The sequence below is a fragment of the Hydra vulgaris genome, chromosome 15 (assembly GCF_038396675.1).
Source record: "Hydra vulgaris chromosome 15, alternate assembly HydraT2T_AEP".
In the NCBI taxonomy this organism is placed as follows: Eukaryota; Metazoa; Cnidaria; class Hydrozoa; order Anthoathecata; family Hydridae; genus Hydra; species Hydra vulgaris.
Window position 1 is genome coordinate 40,077,740 of NC_088934.1, and position 18,062 is coordinate 40,095,801.

Genomic DNA, 18,062 nt, shown 5'->3' on the forward strand with positions numbered 1-18,062 from the left:
ACTTTTACCTCATATCGATAAACATAAATTAGGACAACAATTATTTCCGCTTGTGAAATTCTGGCCTCAAATATCCTAAACTGATATTAGAGATGTATATGATATATACCAAAACAAAAGCAATTTGCAAGAAAATTCAGACTTTGACTATTTTGAATACTTTCAAGAAAATGATAATAACAAGTGTACAAGAAAAAAAAAATGTTACTCATATTTATTATGCGTAACAAACGTTATTTATGAGTTCAATATGTATTCTTTAGAGTATAATGAATTATTTGAAGAATACAAATTTCTTTTAACAATTCCCCTTATTCAAGTAACGTGTGAACAATCATTTTCAAAACTTGAAATTATAAAAACACGTATAAGAAGTTGTTTAACACAGGAGAATTTGGAATCATTGTTTTTGATGAACTGTGAAAGGGAATTGTTAACAGACACAACACCGGATCAAGTCATCAACTTAATGTGTGAAAAAAGTACTGAAATGTTAAGAATGTTGAAAGTTTAGTTTTTAAACAATTTATTGAACTATTTCAACTATTTGTACATTATTTCCTCTGTATTGAACTATTTTTAATAACATGCTACCCATATTTTATAATTTATACTACGCAACCAAGATCACTTAAATAAAAATAATTATCTTAATATTGTTGTGTATTTATTTATTTATATAGACTTTAAATTAAAATGTAGATTTAGTTTATCATTTAGGTTCATGTTAATTGCATAGTTTTTCTTAGTGTAAGAAATGGGTAGAGAAAACTGGCTATTATTATAAGTGTACATGGAACCCATTGCTACTACAGTGGTCGGCTATCACATTAGGACCACACGTTTTTTTTACAATTTATTTCAAATATGTTGCTTAAACCCGCATATGAGAAAATAAATATGATATTTTTGTTACATGTCAAGTTATTTTTATTCTTATATTTAATAAAAACTTTATCAATTGGCAACTCTGGCTGTCAGCAATCACCTGTCATAATCAAATTGGGCATATTGGACAATTTAAGGTTATTTTTAGTTGTTAGTTTGATTGAAGTTTAAATATGATTTATTTTAATTTCAAGCATCTGTGATTTATTTAATTAATTATTTTTTTTGAACTTAATAAAAATCAGTAAGTCATTAATTTTAAATAAAGGATTTTATGTTTTTTTTCCTGTTTATGTAAAGACACCAAATAGTAGTTTTTTTTAAAGTTATTAATTTAAATTTTCAGCTATGGGTAAAAAATGTGATATGACACCAACAAAAGTTAGTCAAATTAGATGTCTTTTACAGAATACAAAATATTCTCAGCGAAAAGTTGCACAAATTGTAAAGGTTTCCCACCAAACCGTAATGCGAGTGAGAAAAAAAAATTAAACAGAGGAAGAGTTTGGCCCAAGGAGACCACCTTCTAAACGAAAGACAACACCAAGAGCGGATCGTATTATCCGGAATATATGCCTGGAAAACAGAAAAAGCCACAAAATGTATTGACTAAGCTTATCCATGAAGCTGGTATTGCTGTGTCAGACCGGACCATTTGCGGAAGGCTGAAGGAAGAGGGATTGAAGTGTCATCGCCCAGCCAAGAAACCAAAACTGACTTACTCATGAAAAAAAAGAGACTGGAGTGGGCTCGAAACTATCGTCACTAATCTGTTGAGGATTGGGAAAAAGTATTTTTATTCGCATTCATATTGATGGACAAAATAGCTTTTGTTCGTCGTAGAACAAACGAAAAGTTTCATCCTGTCTGCATTGTGGAAACAGTCAAGCATCCAGCTTCAGTAATGATCTGGTCTGTTATTTGTGGGCAAGGAGCAGGGCGTCTCTACAAAGTAGTTGGCACAATGAGGCAGGACCAGTATAAAGAAGTTCTGGAGAACTAGTTGCTTCCTCAAATGGCAGATTGGTCTAAAAATGTCAAAAAAATTAAAAAGAAGTTCAAATATGTCAAAAATCTTTTATTTATGCAAGATGGTGCAACTTGCCACACAGCAAAAAGTGTTATGGCTTTTTTAAAACAGAAAAAAGTAGAAGTATTGCCATGGCCAGGCAACTCACCTGATCTTAACCCCATAGAAAACATTTGGGAAATAGTAAAGCGAGATGTTGGAAAAAAAATTCTTACTAACAAGCAAGATCTTATGGAATATATTATCAGGATCTGGCACAATAACCCAGAGTTGACAGAAACTATAAAAAGTTCAATTGCAAGCAAAAAATTACAGCTGGTCCTAATGTGATGGCTGACCACTGTAGTAAGTATATAGTATATAGTAAGTGGGCCCTAATTATATCCAGTTTACCGGTTGGGAAAATGGACCCAATGCACGCCTGATTTAAACTTGCGAATAGCCCTCTTCGTGATAAACCAGAATAATCTAAACTATTATTGATATACTATAGACATAAATAAAAACAATAAACTATTACAATATATTTGAAACTTTACATCGCAAATTCATAATCTTCTTTAAACTTTCTGTCGATGCTTTTTATCCAGCTTTCTTAATATATATATATATATATATATATATATATATATATATATATATATATATATATATATATATATATATATATATATATATATATATATATATATATATATATATATATATATATATATATATATATATATATATATATATATATATGTATATATATATATATATATATAATTACTTTTAAGTTATTTTATTTTTTTTTAGTTATTTTAACATTGTATGCAACTTAAAGTTAAAAAATCTGCTATCTAAAGTATATTTGTAGAAATAGCTTTAGGACATGTCCAAAAACGTGTTGAACGTGTCTTCGTAAGCTCAAAGTTAATTATAACAGAAAAAAGTTGACGGGCTGTTAAAGTATTAAAGATGGAAATCTTCAAAACTAATTAGGAATGTCCAAACGACAAAACAGTGGCAACCTGTATAGAATGAAAAAAGCTGCTGTTACGGTTTTACACCATGCATCAGATGAGCTGAATACAGAAAAAATATATATTCTGTCCACGTAGCTATGATTTGCTTAGTGCAAACACCAAAGAGATAAAATCGCTAGAGCAAAACGTGTTAGAGAAAAAAATAATATTCATAAAGTTGTTTCTGATGTTATTGCTAAAATATTTTTTTAAAAAGGTTTTTCACTTCTGTCAAAACGTTTACACAATGAACAGGCCCGTTTTTGGGTCATTCTGGCTCCGCAGCGAAATAATGGTTGTTGCCTTGCCAATACCCCCCCCCCCAACCGTCACCCAGAAAAAAAAATTTGTACTTCAACACGATCTTTTTTTATATAGGTTTTTTTTAAAATATCACTGCATTAGACTAAAAACTAACAAGTAAATGTGACTATAATAAATTAATCCAAAGAATAAGCAAGGGACAATTAGATTTTTGTATTTTATATAATATGAATATTGCATTGTTTTCATTTAGGTTTCATTATTACATTATTAAGTAGATAAATTTTTTTTTTTTAAGTTGAAAAAGGCCTTTCTCCAGTATAATTTTTAAAAGCGACATAAAAAATCACTCATTGAAAAACATTGACATTAGGGAATGTAAATACAATTTTTATATTGAATAACCAAAAGTAAATCCAGATGATTTGATTTTCATTTTTAACCGATTCCAATTTTAACCGACGTGGAAACAAAGAAATTGAAAGCAGACATTCATTTGGAAACGAAAATGCTCGCATCGCTTAAGTAGATTTATAAATATTTTTTGGCGTGCAATGTGATTGCAAAAAAACCCATAATTGGAAGACGAACAATGCATTTAAAACGAGAGACAAGTAGAAATTAAAATTGCTTTTGCCATTAAGTTCAGCTCATACTTCAAGTTCAGCTCATACTTCAAGTTCTATCCAAGTGAAATCTGATTCCTCAATAAACGCTGATTTTTCTTGTTGGCGTTAGCGCGCTCTTTTTTTTTTCTAGTTAATTGGGTACTTTTGGGTGCTTACTACTATCATAGCTTCTTTTTCAAACTTTTCAAAGCTTGATAAACCCTCCTGTCCGAAAATAGGCAGAAAGCTAAATGGTTCATTTGTCACTTTTAGATCAATTTCATTGGCTTGAAACTTTGTTCACTTTGTTGATTCTTTTATAATTGTACATCAGATGACTAACAGATGACTGATGTTTCCATCTAAGCCACTTTTTTGAGAAGTATAGCAGCTTCTACTATTGTGTTTGGCCCATGCGTTTTAAAGTAGCCTTTCAAGCCGATCTTAAAGTTTAGACGCATAGCTCATTTATAAAAATATATAAACACTATTGTCAACTAGGAACTTAAAAAAACATACTACATAAACTATGCAACAGCCGAATTTTTTTTCTTCGACATGCATACAAAACATTTATTGTAATTTTTTTGTATAATATTTTATTGTATTGTATTATATATAATAAAATAAAAAGTCTGTTCTGCCTTTTTTTAATTTTATTAATTCATTAAAAACTTATTAATAAAAAAAAATTAATTTCTTGCTTGCTTACCGCCACCAAAACCCTGGCCTCGCAGCGGCTGCCTATGCTGAACATGGGTAAAGACGGGCCTGACGATAAAGCTCAAAATGTCAATGAGCCCAAAAAAGTCATACTTTGAAAATGACTTTTTTTAAACTACAATTGCGTCTGCTTTTATGACATTTAGCGATGGTGCCCAAGACTGCTGCCAGTTTTAAGTAAGCTGTTTATAAATAATCGGCTGGTAGTCAAGTTTCTAAAACTCTGTGGTAGTTCTCAAAGAGGCTGATTCCATCAACAGCTAAAAAATATCAAAGTATCAACAGTGCCATGTTGTGCATGGATGGTGTCCCTATTCGTTCTTTTGGCGTGCATTGTTTAGGCCACATTTGGAGCCCTTTGTTATAGCTTAGGGTTTATTAATAGTAATGAGGCAATTGCATGGGCTATTAAATAGTGTACTGAGTATTTCAATGCTTTGAACCAAGTTCTTGAACAAACTTTAAAAAGATTAAAGTACCAAAAACCATAAAACACCAAAAACCATCATCATCACCAAGTTCTCTAAACCTATCATTCACTAATATTTGTGGTCTTCGAAGTAACTTTTCTTCTGTTGAGCCTTATCTCTTGCAAAGTTTATCAGACCTATTTGCTCTTTGTGAGACTAATTTGAGTTCAGCTGTCTCATCTTAGTGTTGCTATGTGATCTTAATGTTGATGGTTATCTTCCTTTAATTTGTAAAGATTCCAATAGTCACATGCTTGGCCTAGGCATTTACATTCGTAAGGATTCACACATTTGTCGGGAAAGTAGGTTTGAATACACAGACTATTCTTTTATGTGCTTTCGTTTAACACACTCTATCGCCTTTCTCTTTGTTCTATATTGCTCTCCTTCATCTCAAGACTGCACTCTTTTTGATGCTATTTCTGATCAAATTGACCTAGCCCCCTCTCCTTATCTATCAGCCAATATTGTTGTTATTGGTGACTTTATTGCTTATCACACTGAATGGCTTGGCTCTAGTGTCAGTGAATCTGCTGCCGTTAAAGCCCACAACTTTGCCTTTCTCAATCTCTAACTCAAATAGTCAACTTTCCAACTCATTTCCAGACAAATCAAATCATTTACCTTCTCTACTCGACTTTTGTCTTGTTTCTGATTCTAGTCAGTGCCCAGCCTTAGGTGCTTCTGATCACGGTTTGATCTCTTTAAAACTATTATCTTATTCTTTTTCATCATCTGAGTCCCCCTATCATTATAACTCTTACAACTACCTTAAAATTGACTGGGATTCTTTCTGTGATTTTCTTTGTGATGGCCCTTGGATAGAAATTTTTATTCTTCTGCTGACAAATGTGCTTCTTACATAACTTCGTGGATTCAGGCTGGTATGGAATCCTTTATTCCTTCTCGACAATTCCAGGTCAAGCCTTACTCTTCTCAATGGTTTTCCTTCACATTGTGCTGCTGCAATTCCCAATCGAAAACTTTACTTCCATATCTATCAGGAAAACAATTCTCCGCAAAACAGGCGACTGTTTATTACTGCTAGAAACCAATGTAAAAATGTTTTGTCTAACGCCAAACCCTGCTATTCTCAGGTCATGAAATCTCGCATTTCATCACAAAAATTAGGTTCTTGTGACTTCTGTAGAATCTTTATCAGTATCAATAAAAGGGCAAATCTGTTATTCCACCTCTTTTGTATGGTTCAGACAATGTCAACTGACGAAAGACAAAGCTGAATTGTTTGCTAAGAACTTTTCATTAATATTATCTCTTGATTTCACTAATTGCGTTCTATCTGATATAGCCGTCAAACAGGTTGATCCATTGCTTGACATTCGTATCACTCTAGCTTCTGTATCTAAAGTTATTTTCTGCTTAGACTCTTCTACAGCTTGCGGTCTGGACAAAATACCTATTATAGTCTTGCTAAGGTGTTCTCCGGGGCTGTCATCTATACTTTCAAAACTATTTAACAAGTGCATATCAGAGTCTTGTTTTCCAGCCTGCTGGAAAGCGGCATCTGTTAACCCTATTTTCAAAAATTCTAGAGAGCGATCTGATTCGACTAACTACCATCCCATTAGTCTTCTTCCTATCATAAGCAAAGTTTTTGAATCTTTAATTAACAAACACATCATCTCTCATCTTGAATCTAATAACTTACTTTCTGATCATCAATATGGATTTCGATCTTCTTGTTCTACAGCTGATTTGCTAAAAGTAATAACCGATAGATTTTATCATGTACTAGATAAAGGGGGAGAGGTAAAGGCTATTGCTCTTGATATTTCTAAAGCTTTTGATAAAGTTTGGCATGCTGATCTTCTCCATAAGCTTTTTTCTTACGGTGTATCTGGTAACATCTTTAAGATTATTGAACTCTTCCTTTCCAATCGTAGTATAAAAGTTGTATCTTCCTGTATCTTCAGGGTTTCCTCATGGTTCAATCTTTGGCCCTATACTCTTTTTAATTTACATCAAAGGTCTTCCAGATATTCTCACATTTAACGTGACATTGTTCGCTAATGATACTATAATTTATTTTTGTCATGATAAGAAGCTAACACTCTCTGATTGCTTGGAGGGGGCATTTGAGCTTGAAAAGGATCTCACTTCTGCTACAGCATGGGGTTCACAGTAAACTCAGATAAAGCTGAGTCAATTATCAGCCAATCATTATCGCAATAATTTAGATCTTCTTATATTTATAAACGGTAACATACTCAATGAGTCAACTACCCTTCATTTTCTAGGATTAACTCTTACTTCCAATCTTTCTTGGAAACCGTATATCAAATCCATTGCAAAATTAGCATCTGCTAAGGTAATTTTTATCAAGCTTGACACTCCGAATTCTATTCTCTATTTCTATAAATCTTAAATCATCCTTGTATGGAATACTGTTGCCATATCTGGGGCGGATCTTTCAATGATGCCCTTTCTCTTTTAGACAAGGTGCAAAAACGCATTGCAAACATAATTGGACCTGCTCTTGCAGCCAACCTCCAACCATTATCATACCGTCCTAATGTTGCTTCTCTTTCTTCTACAAATACCTTATCTTGCTCTACAATCTTCATCTTTTCTTTTCTAGTAACCTCCAACTTTAATAGTGGTTGCTTGCAGCCTTGTTGGAAGCGAAGATGTTAAAAAAAAAAAAAAAAGTTTAAGAAAAGATGACTTTCACCACGTCAAGCAATTTGAGAAAAAGTTAATCAACGCGGTAAAACAAAGACGAAAAAACCTTCTTTTTCACAGAAAAAGTCTAAATGATAAAAATAAACTTGAGGAAAGAGAAACATACGAGAGACATGTTGAAAATATCAGTTTGTTTTATCATACTTTATTGTTTCATTTTCTTTCCTTTTTTTTCTATGCTTTTTTTTTCCTATAATTTTTCAATATGTTTATCATCTCTTAACAAACGTAACGTTTAGTTAAATAAAATTTCGGAGATAAAAGGCAAACAGTGTTATTTTTACATGAATATTCTTTACATATTTCACATTTTACAGTTTATGAGACAACTTGACGCGTTTAGCAACTCGAAACATACATACATTTGAAACAAGCTTATAAACTTGAAACATAGAAACGAAATAATTTCCTAATTTCATCGCCCAAGTATTGATTAATCAATACATGTTGCAATTCGCAATAATTTGAGAAGGAAAACCCTAAACGCGACTATGAGTTAAATAAAATTATAAAATACCAAATTTAAAACAATTACATTAGCGTACGTTTTGGTGACGTTCAATTGTTTGTCTGAATATTAACCTCACAACCAATTGCGTTTTTAAGAAATACTAATGTTTCTGTGCAATGTTTGTTCAAATATCAATCCCAAAATGTCTTTCTGATAAAAGAATTTACTTTTACGGAAAAAAGCATCCAGACAAATTATTTTTAGATATAACTTTATATTAAATGAAAGAAACCTCATACATTTATATATATTTTTGTAGCTCTCAACAAGCTCTATCTAAGTGTCCATCAAACATTTACTACACTCGGTAGTTGTCTTTTTTAGTAAGAAAAACTCAAATGACTGTGGAAAAAAGCATCTGAACAGTTACTTTCTGCTAATTTTTGGTTAAGATCTTCAATAAAATTAATAATGTAAGATCTTATAAATATCCTAGTAGCTTAGTATAATATAAGTAAAATCATTAAAGTCATAATTTCTATTTCTGAAACATTTAGAATCCATTGACGACCGTTACCATAGTGAAAAGTAAATGACCGACAGAAGTTGCAAGAAAGAGGTTGAAATGCTCTCAAAAGAAGGAAAAACGATTCTAGAAATAGCGTAACAGCTTGGTATGCCCAAGTTAACTGTTCAAGATACCCTGTGTAGAATTAAAAAGCATGGAGTACTCAAAAGTTTGCCAAGATCTGAACGAAAACGAAAAACAACTCCAAGAATTGATCAAAAAATCCTCCTATTGGTTAAAAATTCTATGAGACCAAATGCAGCAGATATTGCGAAACAATTCAGAGAACCCGAGTTAGTCAATAAAAGTCCTCGAGCTGTAAGAAACAAACTGCATGAGTATGATTTACATGGTATAACAATTATCAAAAAACTGTTATTTATCAAACGACATATTGCAAAAAGACTTGCTTTTGCATTGAACTGTATAAACTGGATTGTTTGATTGAATGATTGGAAGAAGGTATTATGGTCTGACGAAACAAAAATATGCCTTATTGGTTTAGATGGTAGACATTAGATATGAAGATGATCAAGTGAATTAATGCAACAAAAGCATGTTAAACATACAATAAAGCATGACAAGTATGTCATGGCCTGGGGATGTTTCAGTTAGAATGATGTGGGGCAAATTCATGTCATGGATATATTGACTTTCCCTAAGTATGTTAAAATACTTTCAAGCCATATGCTACAATCTGCTCGAGATTTGTTCGATAGAGAATTCATATTACAACAAGATGGTGATTCAAAATATGCATGAGCAAAAATGTTGAAGAAACTTTGTATTGAAGTGTTAGATTCTCCAGAAATATTGAAGTATTAGGTTCTCCAGCACAATGTACAAACTTGAATCCTATAGAAAACCTATGGAAAGTACTCAAGGAAGAAATTAGTAATCTTATATTGACAAAAAAAAGACGAAGTCGAGGAAATCCTCAGAAAATGCTAGAATTCTGTAAATATAACGATGTCCGGGCCTGGTTGAGTTGATGCTTTAGAGAACCAACCAAAGTATTAACTAATAAAGAAGGATGGACTAAATATTAAGGAGATAAATGATTCGGATACATTTTTTTACAGTTATATTAGTTTTTCTTACTAAAGAGAGACATCTACCTAGTGAAATAAATGTTTGATGGTACACTTTGATAGAGCTTGTCGAAATACAAAAGTATATATAACAGTACGAGGTTTCGTTCATTTAATATAGAATTATATCTAAAAATAGTTTGTCCGGATACTTTTTTCCTTAACTGTATATTTAGAACACAACTTTACATCAACGTTTTTAGATGTCAAACAATAATATCATTAGTTTATTTGACTTTTTACATCATCTAAATTAAACCCATATGCTGGTTTTAATTTAGATAGGGTGATAGATAGAAAGGGTGATTATTTAAATCGCCACTAGTTAAGTTGAATTGAAAAAAAGAGTTTTTTTGACTTGAAAAAAAGTTTTTCAAATTTTTGTCTGAAACATTTTTTTCAAAAAGGAAAGTATAAGTGAAAAAAGTGGATAAGTATTCACCGAGCTAAAGTTTATGATTTCGGTAGAGTAAACCGCAACAAAAATTGGTCTCTTAAATCAAAATCAATCTGTGTTTTTTTTCTTGTAACCTATCCGATTAATAAACAAGTATCATTATTTAATATATTTGAAGCTTTTTTATTTGTCTAAAAATAATTTTATAATACAACAAAGTTTTTTTATAATACAAGAATTATTTTCCTACTTAGAAGACAAAAAGAAAATTTTGTAAAACATCCTGAAGTTCATCTTGTAAATTTTCATCGAAAATCTAAGATCTCTAAAATAAAGTCACCCAATCACAAATTATCACCTCAACGCCAATTAAATTTACCGGGTATATCTAGTAGCATCCAAAGATGTCAAAGAAGAATAAGAAGGAATTCTGGTATTGATATAGAGTTTTGCAGCTTTATGATTGTTACTACACACTTAAAAAAAAAGTAAAAGTTTCTACCTCAGGGTAGAATATGTGAAATAACCTTTGTAAGGTATAACTTTCTACCTTTCGAGGTAAAAAATTATATTAAAAACAATTATTTGTCATGCAATTTTCTACCTTTAAAGGTAGAAAATTATACCTTACTGAGAGTATATCATATATCGCACCCTAAGGTAGAAATTTCTACCTTTTTTTTAGTGTGTAGTGTTTTGAATTAAAATAACAAAAAATATAGTAACTAGTACAAATAGTTAAATATTTAATTTAGTTCTGAAATTATTATTAAAGAATCATTAAGACTTTTCATTTTAGTTGACAATTGATTAGCGATCCTAAATCGATGAAAAATAGTTTTATGATAAAGTTGATCATTTTAACAGTGATGCAAAAATTGAAATTTTTCTGATGATGTGAATTTGCAATTACCAGTGGTTTGGTATCTTTTCCATCAGAATCAACTTTTTCTTTACAGCCACTTATGTTTGCTTTAAAAAGAGAGAAATTTTTATAGAAATGGATGTATTTGCCCAATTTGATTGTATTTTACAATTTCTAAACACTTAACTAAAAAACAACAATTCAAAACCTCAAATTAAAAGTGAACTTTCCTATCTGGCAAACAACTATGTATACAAATACACACCATCTGAGAGTTGTCAAAGAAAACATAAAACATTAAAAATATTTCGAAAAAATGAGAACATCATCATCACACGACCAGACACAGGAAATGGTATAATTATTCTTAATAAAATTGACTATATAAAATCTTTACATAATACTATAAGTAACAAGAATAATTTCGAGAGTTAAAAGAAAACTTAATAATTTACAATAAAATCTATCCTGTAGGATCTCAAGCAGCAAGCATTTACGCGTTACCTAAGATGCACAAACTTGGTAAAGATCTCTTTCCACTTTTCGATCTATCTAAAATTTCAAATATCTACAATTGGGACATACAACTATAATCTTGTCAAACATTTTTTTTATCTAAAGTGAATCTAAATTGCAAAATTGTTTAGATACTGTCTCCACTTAACAATTTTCCACTTTAGTTTCATTTTTATTTGTTAAAGAGTCAATGCAAATTAATGTAAATGTTAAATTTAATATTCCATATGATGTTGAAAGTTTACCATAACACTTAAGAAAACCATCAACATAGCAGCTGATTTATTTTTTCAAGATAAAACTTAGTTAAAAAACTTTTTAAAACTCAATTTAAAAAATTATTTCAGATTTCAACTTCCGGCTCCCATTTTCTATTTGACGGAAAATATTACAATCAAACAGATGGTGTTGCAATGGGTTCTCCTTTAGCGCTTATCCTAGCTATATAGTCTATAAAGTACGAACGCTTCTAGAGGGGAGGGAGAGGGGTCTTCTAATAGTGTACGAAAGCGTATGAGGGAGGGGGCGGGAGGGGGGAAAGGGTTCAATATAAAAGTACACGCGCCCTAGTTAAAAAATTTATACAATTTTTTTAAATTAAAAAAAAATTGTATAAATTAAAAAATGTTCTTCTTAATGAATTAAAAAAAACATTTTAGGTGTTTTAAAAGCTAGGTATTTTAAAAGGGTGTGTTTTTTAAGGGAATGAATTTAAAAGTACGCATTGTTACAGGGGAAGGGGGGATTGAGTTTCTAAATTTTTGGCCTACGTACTTTATGGACAATCCCTAATATTTTCATCGGATTTCATGAGCAAACATCTCTTCCAAACCCATTTTTTATAAACGGTATCTGGATGACATGATTGCTATCTTTAGTTCTGAAAAGAAGCCAAAGAGTTTTTAAGTCATTTTAATAAACAACACATAAATTTAAAATTTACGATGGAAAAAGAACAAGAAAGTCAGATTGCCTTTGTAGATGTACCTATGAAAAAAATCTAATTCCTTTTCGACTTTATTATTAAAAATCTACACAGGTCTGTTACAAATTTTTTTTTGGGTTTTGCTTTCCTCTTGCTACATGTTTGGTCCTATGCTTTATTTAATTGATCGCACATTTAAACTTAATAATGGGGTAATAAACAATTAGTTAAAATAGTTACATTAATTTAGTAGATTCTCAAATTAATAATTGTTGCGATTATTTATTACCGGTTTTTACATCCATTTAAAAACAAACATGACATCCATTTAAAATAACCATGACATTCATTTAAAACATCGTGCCAATCAATTAAAACAATCGTGATTTTCAACCACAACATTTAACGCATGCGCAACATTCTCATGCACAATTCCCAACAGGTTTTATTTATATATTTATTTATTTAAATTTATTTTTTATTAATATTGTATTAATTTATTTTAATTTCATGGAATTTATCTAAATTTAAATGGATGTCATGTTTGTTTTAAATGGATGTAAAACCATATTTTTTTACATATTTTTTATACACATACTGTATTGGCAAAACGACCATGAAACTTTTTGACTAATTTTTGTTTGTAATAAAAAAAATAAAAAAATAATTTTTGTTTGTAATAAAAAAAAAAACTCTCACAACTCATTAACTCATAAACTCACTGATAAAAATAAAAGTTCCTACCCGTTTATTAGACTTAGATGAAAATTCCCACCCACCTATTTCACGCCATCTTTTCAAAGCATCTCAGAGTATGGAATAATAATCGGGAGGCTGAATAAGTGCGTACTTCATAAGTGCGAAGCAGTTGCAAAAACTGGCATAATTGCAAAATAAAATACGTAAAGATTGGCATAAGTGCAAGTTGTTATCGAACTAGTTGTGCGAACTAGCACAAACGCGCTAAAAGAACTTGCAAACATTGGCATACGTGCTTTTGTTAGTGAAAAATTTAATTGAGATTTCAGATGAATAATAAATAAAACATAAATAATTCATTTACATAAAAATTTAAAATTTAAAATTAAGCAACGTCATTAAAAATCATTGCAATATTCAATTAAGCGCCAACTTGGACGTCTTCAATATTTAAAATCGTTGCGTAATGCATGGTCGTATGTTGTACAGCGCGCTTACAATCACCTCCCATTATTGTATTTTTTACCGCAGTAACAAGTCTTTCTAAATACTTCATTCTTTGTTCCATAATTCCAGCACCGAATACAGGTGGAATGCGAATAACATTTTTAATGTTTTTTTTTTTTGGACCAGATAGTTTCCACTGTGTTAACATTGGGCTATAGGGTCCTAATCGTAACAACTAAGCCGGTGAATTTTCAAACACCCTTTCCAAACGAGTGTGACATGGAGCATTGTCGGTTACGACAACCAAATCCTCTAAACAATTCCCGGACGTAACTCACTGGTTAAACAAAGCCAACATCCACTCGTTACAAGAATCTGCTTTAAATGATCCTCTGCGAGTTTCCATCATGACAACATTTGTTGTTGATATAGCTGTAATCAAATGTATGTTTGCACCTTTTGAAGAAGGTATTTTCATTATTGCTCTTTTCCCCTGTTTGGCACGTCCTTACGTTTTTCTACAAAAAAGATTAAAAATTGTTTCATCCAACCAAACTATCTGATGACCATTTGTGATGTGTTCGTTAATGTTCCTAACATATTCAGCTCTTTTTTGTTTGTTTGTTTGTTTTCATTACTACTCATTGCAGTAGGCTTCTTGTGCACTTTTTAAATGGAAATAGTCTGCCTTCGAGGTAATTGGCAATTATGGTTGTGCTTACGCTAGTATTAAATTGTCTTAATATCGTTGTTTTAATGGCCACCAATTTTAACTGACTGTCACTTTCAATCCATGTTAGTGTTTCTTCGATTTGATCATCGGTTAATTTTTTTGGTTTAAAACCACCTCTTCCAATAAAATTTAAATTTCCATTGCTCACCCAATCGTCGTTTCGCTCAGCACATTCAATTACTCTTCTTCTATCATTCGATGAAGTTAAAACATAATATTTTCTTTCAACTTGTTAAGTTGTATGTATTTCATGTCTGCAATTGGACAAGGTGGTTCTGGTTTTTCCAGAAGTGGTTGTAAACAAGTTTGGTGAAATAAATGCTTTCACGGATTCAATTTAATTACAGACTTTCTATTCACAGTGTATTGACAAATAACGCAACAATCTTTCAATTCCATTACTGTATTACTGTATTTCTGGTGCATACAAATGCTAAATTTGATACTATTAACTTATTAAAATGCATGTCCAAGAAGATCTTTTATAATGACCTTTAAGCCTACATTGAGTTTGCAATTACAAATAATTTATTCTCATTTCCATATTACGATTTCTTAATTACAACTTTTGTTTTTCAAATTACATATTGCGATTTTTTATTTACATGTTGGGTTTCTCAATTACAATTTAAAATTTCTTAATTACATGTTGTGTTTCTTAATTACATATTGCGACTTCTAAACTACATATTGTATTTCTCAATTGCATCTTACTTTTCTCAATTACAACTTTCAAGCTCTCAATTACATCTTCAAAAGGTGTAGTTTTTGCAACTGCTTTGCACTAATGCCAATTCGAACAAATGCCAATGTTTTCAAATTCTTTTCGCGCACTTGTGCTAGTTCGCACTTATAATAACTTGCACTTATGCCAATCTATAGATTATCCTGGTCATACTCAAAATATCCGGCAAAAATATTTCTAATATCGTCCGGAAAAAAATTTTGAAAACATTTCCGGAAAAACCCGGGAATAAAAACGCTTTTTATGTATTTAAGGATATCTCATGTGCTTGAAAAGAAAATATTTATAAATTTTTATAGAAGAAAATATTTATAAATTTTTATAGAAGAATGCTTACCTTTTGGTAAGCATTCTTCTATAAAAAAGAAAAGCATTTAAATACTTACTTAAATAGAGTTTATAAATTAAATTAAACTAGATTTTTAGGTGAAATAGTCAAAATAATTAAAGTGATCTCTAACTGCTGAGTGTTTATATAACTTAAATAATCCTTAAAAGATAAGTTTCATATTATTCAAAAGTTCCAAATAAAAGTATTTATCAACCCATTGGCAAGAAACTTTTCAATAAATAATTTTTAACGCCATTTCTTTTTCTCGAAGATACGTTTTTTCAAGGGGAAAATCCTAATCTAATTGTGAAATTGTTTGAAAATCGTTTATATAACTCTGCGGTAAGTGCATTTATTTTTCAAACCAAATATTTTACAACGAAAAATAACCTCAACCGGAAGTAAATTGGCAAAACAATAAATGATTTTTTGTTAATATCTCAATAAATAAATTGATTTACAAACATTTTCTAATAGTCTGGTGAATAAAAAAAAGAAATTGCTTTACTCAGTATTTTTCGAGTAATTGCTCAGCTTTACGTAAATAAATTTTGTGGAGATTTTGGTGAAATTTTTATTCACGTAAAACTGAGCAATTACTCCAATTTGTCTCGGCACTTGGGAATCTCTGTAATAATAAATAAACGCGTACAAATAAGAAAAAACTATTTGTCCAAATAATGTCTCACCTAAGTAAAATATAGCATAAAGTAATTGATGAACGATACTTTTACAGTTTTAATCAATTGATGACAAAAAAAATAATTTTAACTTCTATTTCCAGAAAACTATTTGGATATCCGGAAAAAATAAAAATTTATAGAAATATCCGGAAAAAGATAATCACTATGCCAATCTTTGCAAATTCTTTTGGCGCACTTTATGCAAGTTTTTGTAACTACTTCGCACTTATGCCAATTCGCACTTACGCTTTTTGGCACATACGTGCCAAAAAGCGTAATTCGCACTTTTGCTTGTTTGCACTTATGAAATTCGCATTTATTCAGTCGCCCCTCAACAATTAGAAAATCGTGATTTTCTTTAAAAATTTTAAATATTTTTAATATTTAAAATTAACGAGATCATACCAGAGATAAAAACATACGAAATCAAAACTTGTTACTAATTCAAGATGTTCTGTATTTAATTAAAAGAAACGCAGTTTAAAAGGGCAATAAATGGTGGGCAGACGAGTAAAAACCTAGTAGAAAAATGCATCGCGTTTTGTTAAGTAATAAATCGAAGTTAAGGGAAAATTCTTGAGGAAGATAGTAAAACCGTATACGTACTTGCTGATTTGAATACAGCCTCCCCCAAATCTACGAATGAATTTTATGGACTCCGCCTAATGTTGCACAAATACTGATATAGCAATATAATATTTAATATTTTTTATGCATATCTTTGGAGATTTATCAACCTTAATTAGGAATAGCTTGGCTAATTTAATGTAAAAGTCTCAGGTGCTCGATACAAGGGTAGGGATCAATACACGGGTTATTGCTAGGGTAAGAACCAGGGAGTATTATTGTAACTTATCAAAAATTACTTGATTATATTAAAGACGATTGCTTGCCTTGACAAAATGAATAAATTTAGAAAAAAAATAAATAACACGAGCACAAAAAGTAAATTCTTAGCCATTAGTGTAATTATTTTTATATGTAAATATGAAAATATTAAATAATTAAAATATTAATAATATGAAATTATAAAGTCCTCATAATATAGTTGCGAAATAACTCCAAAGTAGGTGCAAACCATTGTTCCACATATAACAAGTACCTCGTCCAGAACCAGAAATCGCAAGGCAGTTACATGCTGTTTGGAGTATCTGAAAAAAAAATATGTAACGCTTTTTTTTGGAGTAAATATTATGTGCTCTGTAAAATAAATCATTACTTAAACTCATATTTAAAATCTTACATTCGAGTCCTCAATACAAGAGGGGAGGACGTTTATTAATTTTTAGAAAAATTTTTCTCCCACCCTAAGCTAATTACAACCTCCCCCCGTTTAGTAAACTTTACTTGTTATCAACAAACAATACCCAAAGCTAAAATAAAATTCAGTGAAAATTGGACTTAAAAGTTAGAAAACAGTTATTATCAGTCACCGAGAAAAACAAAAAAACTTTCAGCGTAAAGAAGATTTAAAAATCATCGACCTTGTAAATCTCAATTTGTCAAAAATGAGCTTTGTAGCTTTGAACTACCCTGTTAAAATCAGCAAAAAGAAAAAAAAAAAAAATTTTAAATTCTAACAGTTAGAACATCCTAAATCACAAGAACCACTTTACTTTCCTTCAAAAAATAAAAAAAGTTCTAAAATTTGTATTTAAAGGCAATAAGGTTATTTTCGAACCCTTAGCAAAGGGTTAGTAACCATGTCTGTTTATGTTTGCCCTATTTTTACAACTTTTTCATTGGTATTATAAAAAGGTTATTTTAATACAAAACAAAATATGAAAAGTGGTTAATCATTTTTCTGGTCAGTTTGGAGATTTTTTTAGTTTATGACATATTTTATTTAAAAAGCTGTTTTTCTGAAATTTCTTTATCAAATATTTTTAAACTAATAATATTTACTCTTTTTCTTTAA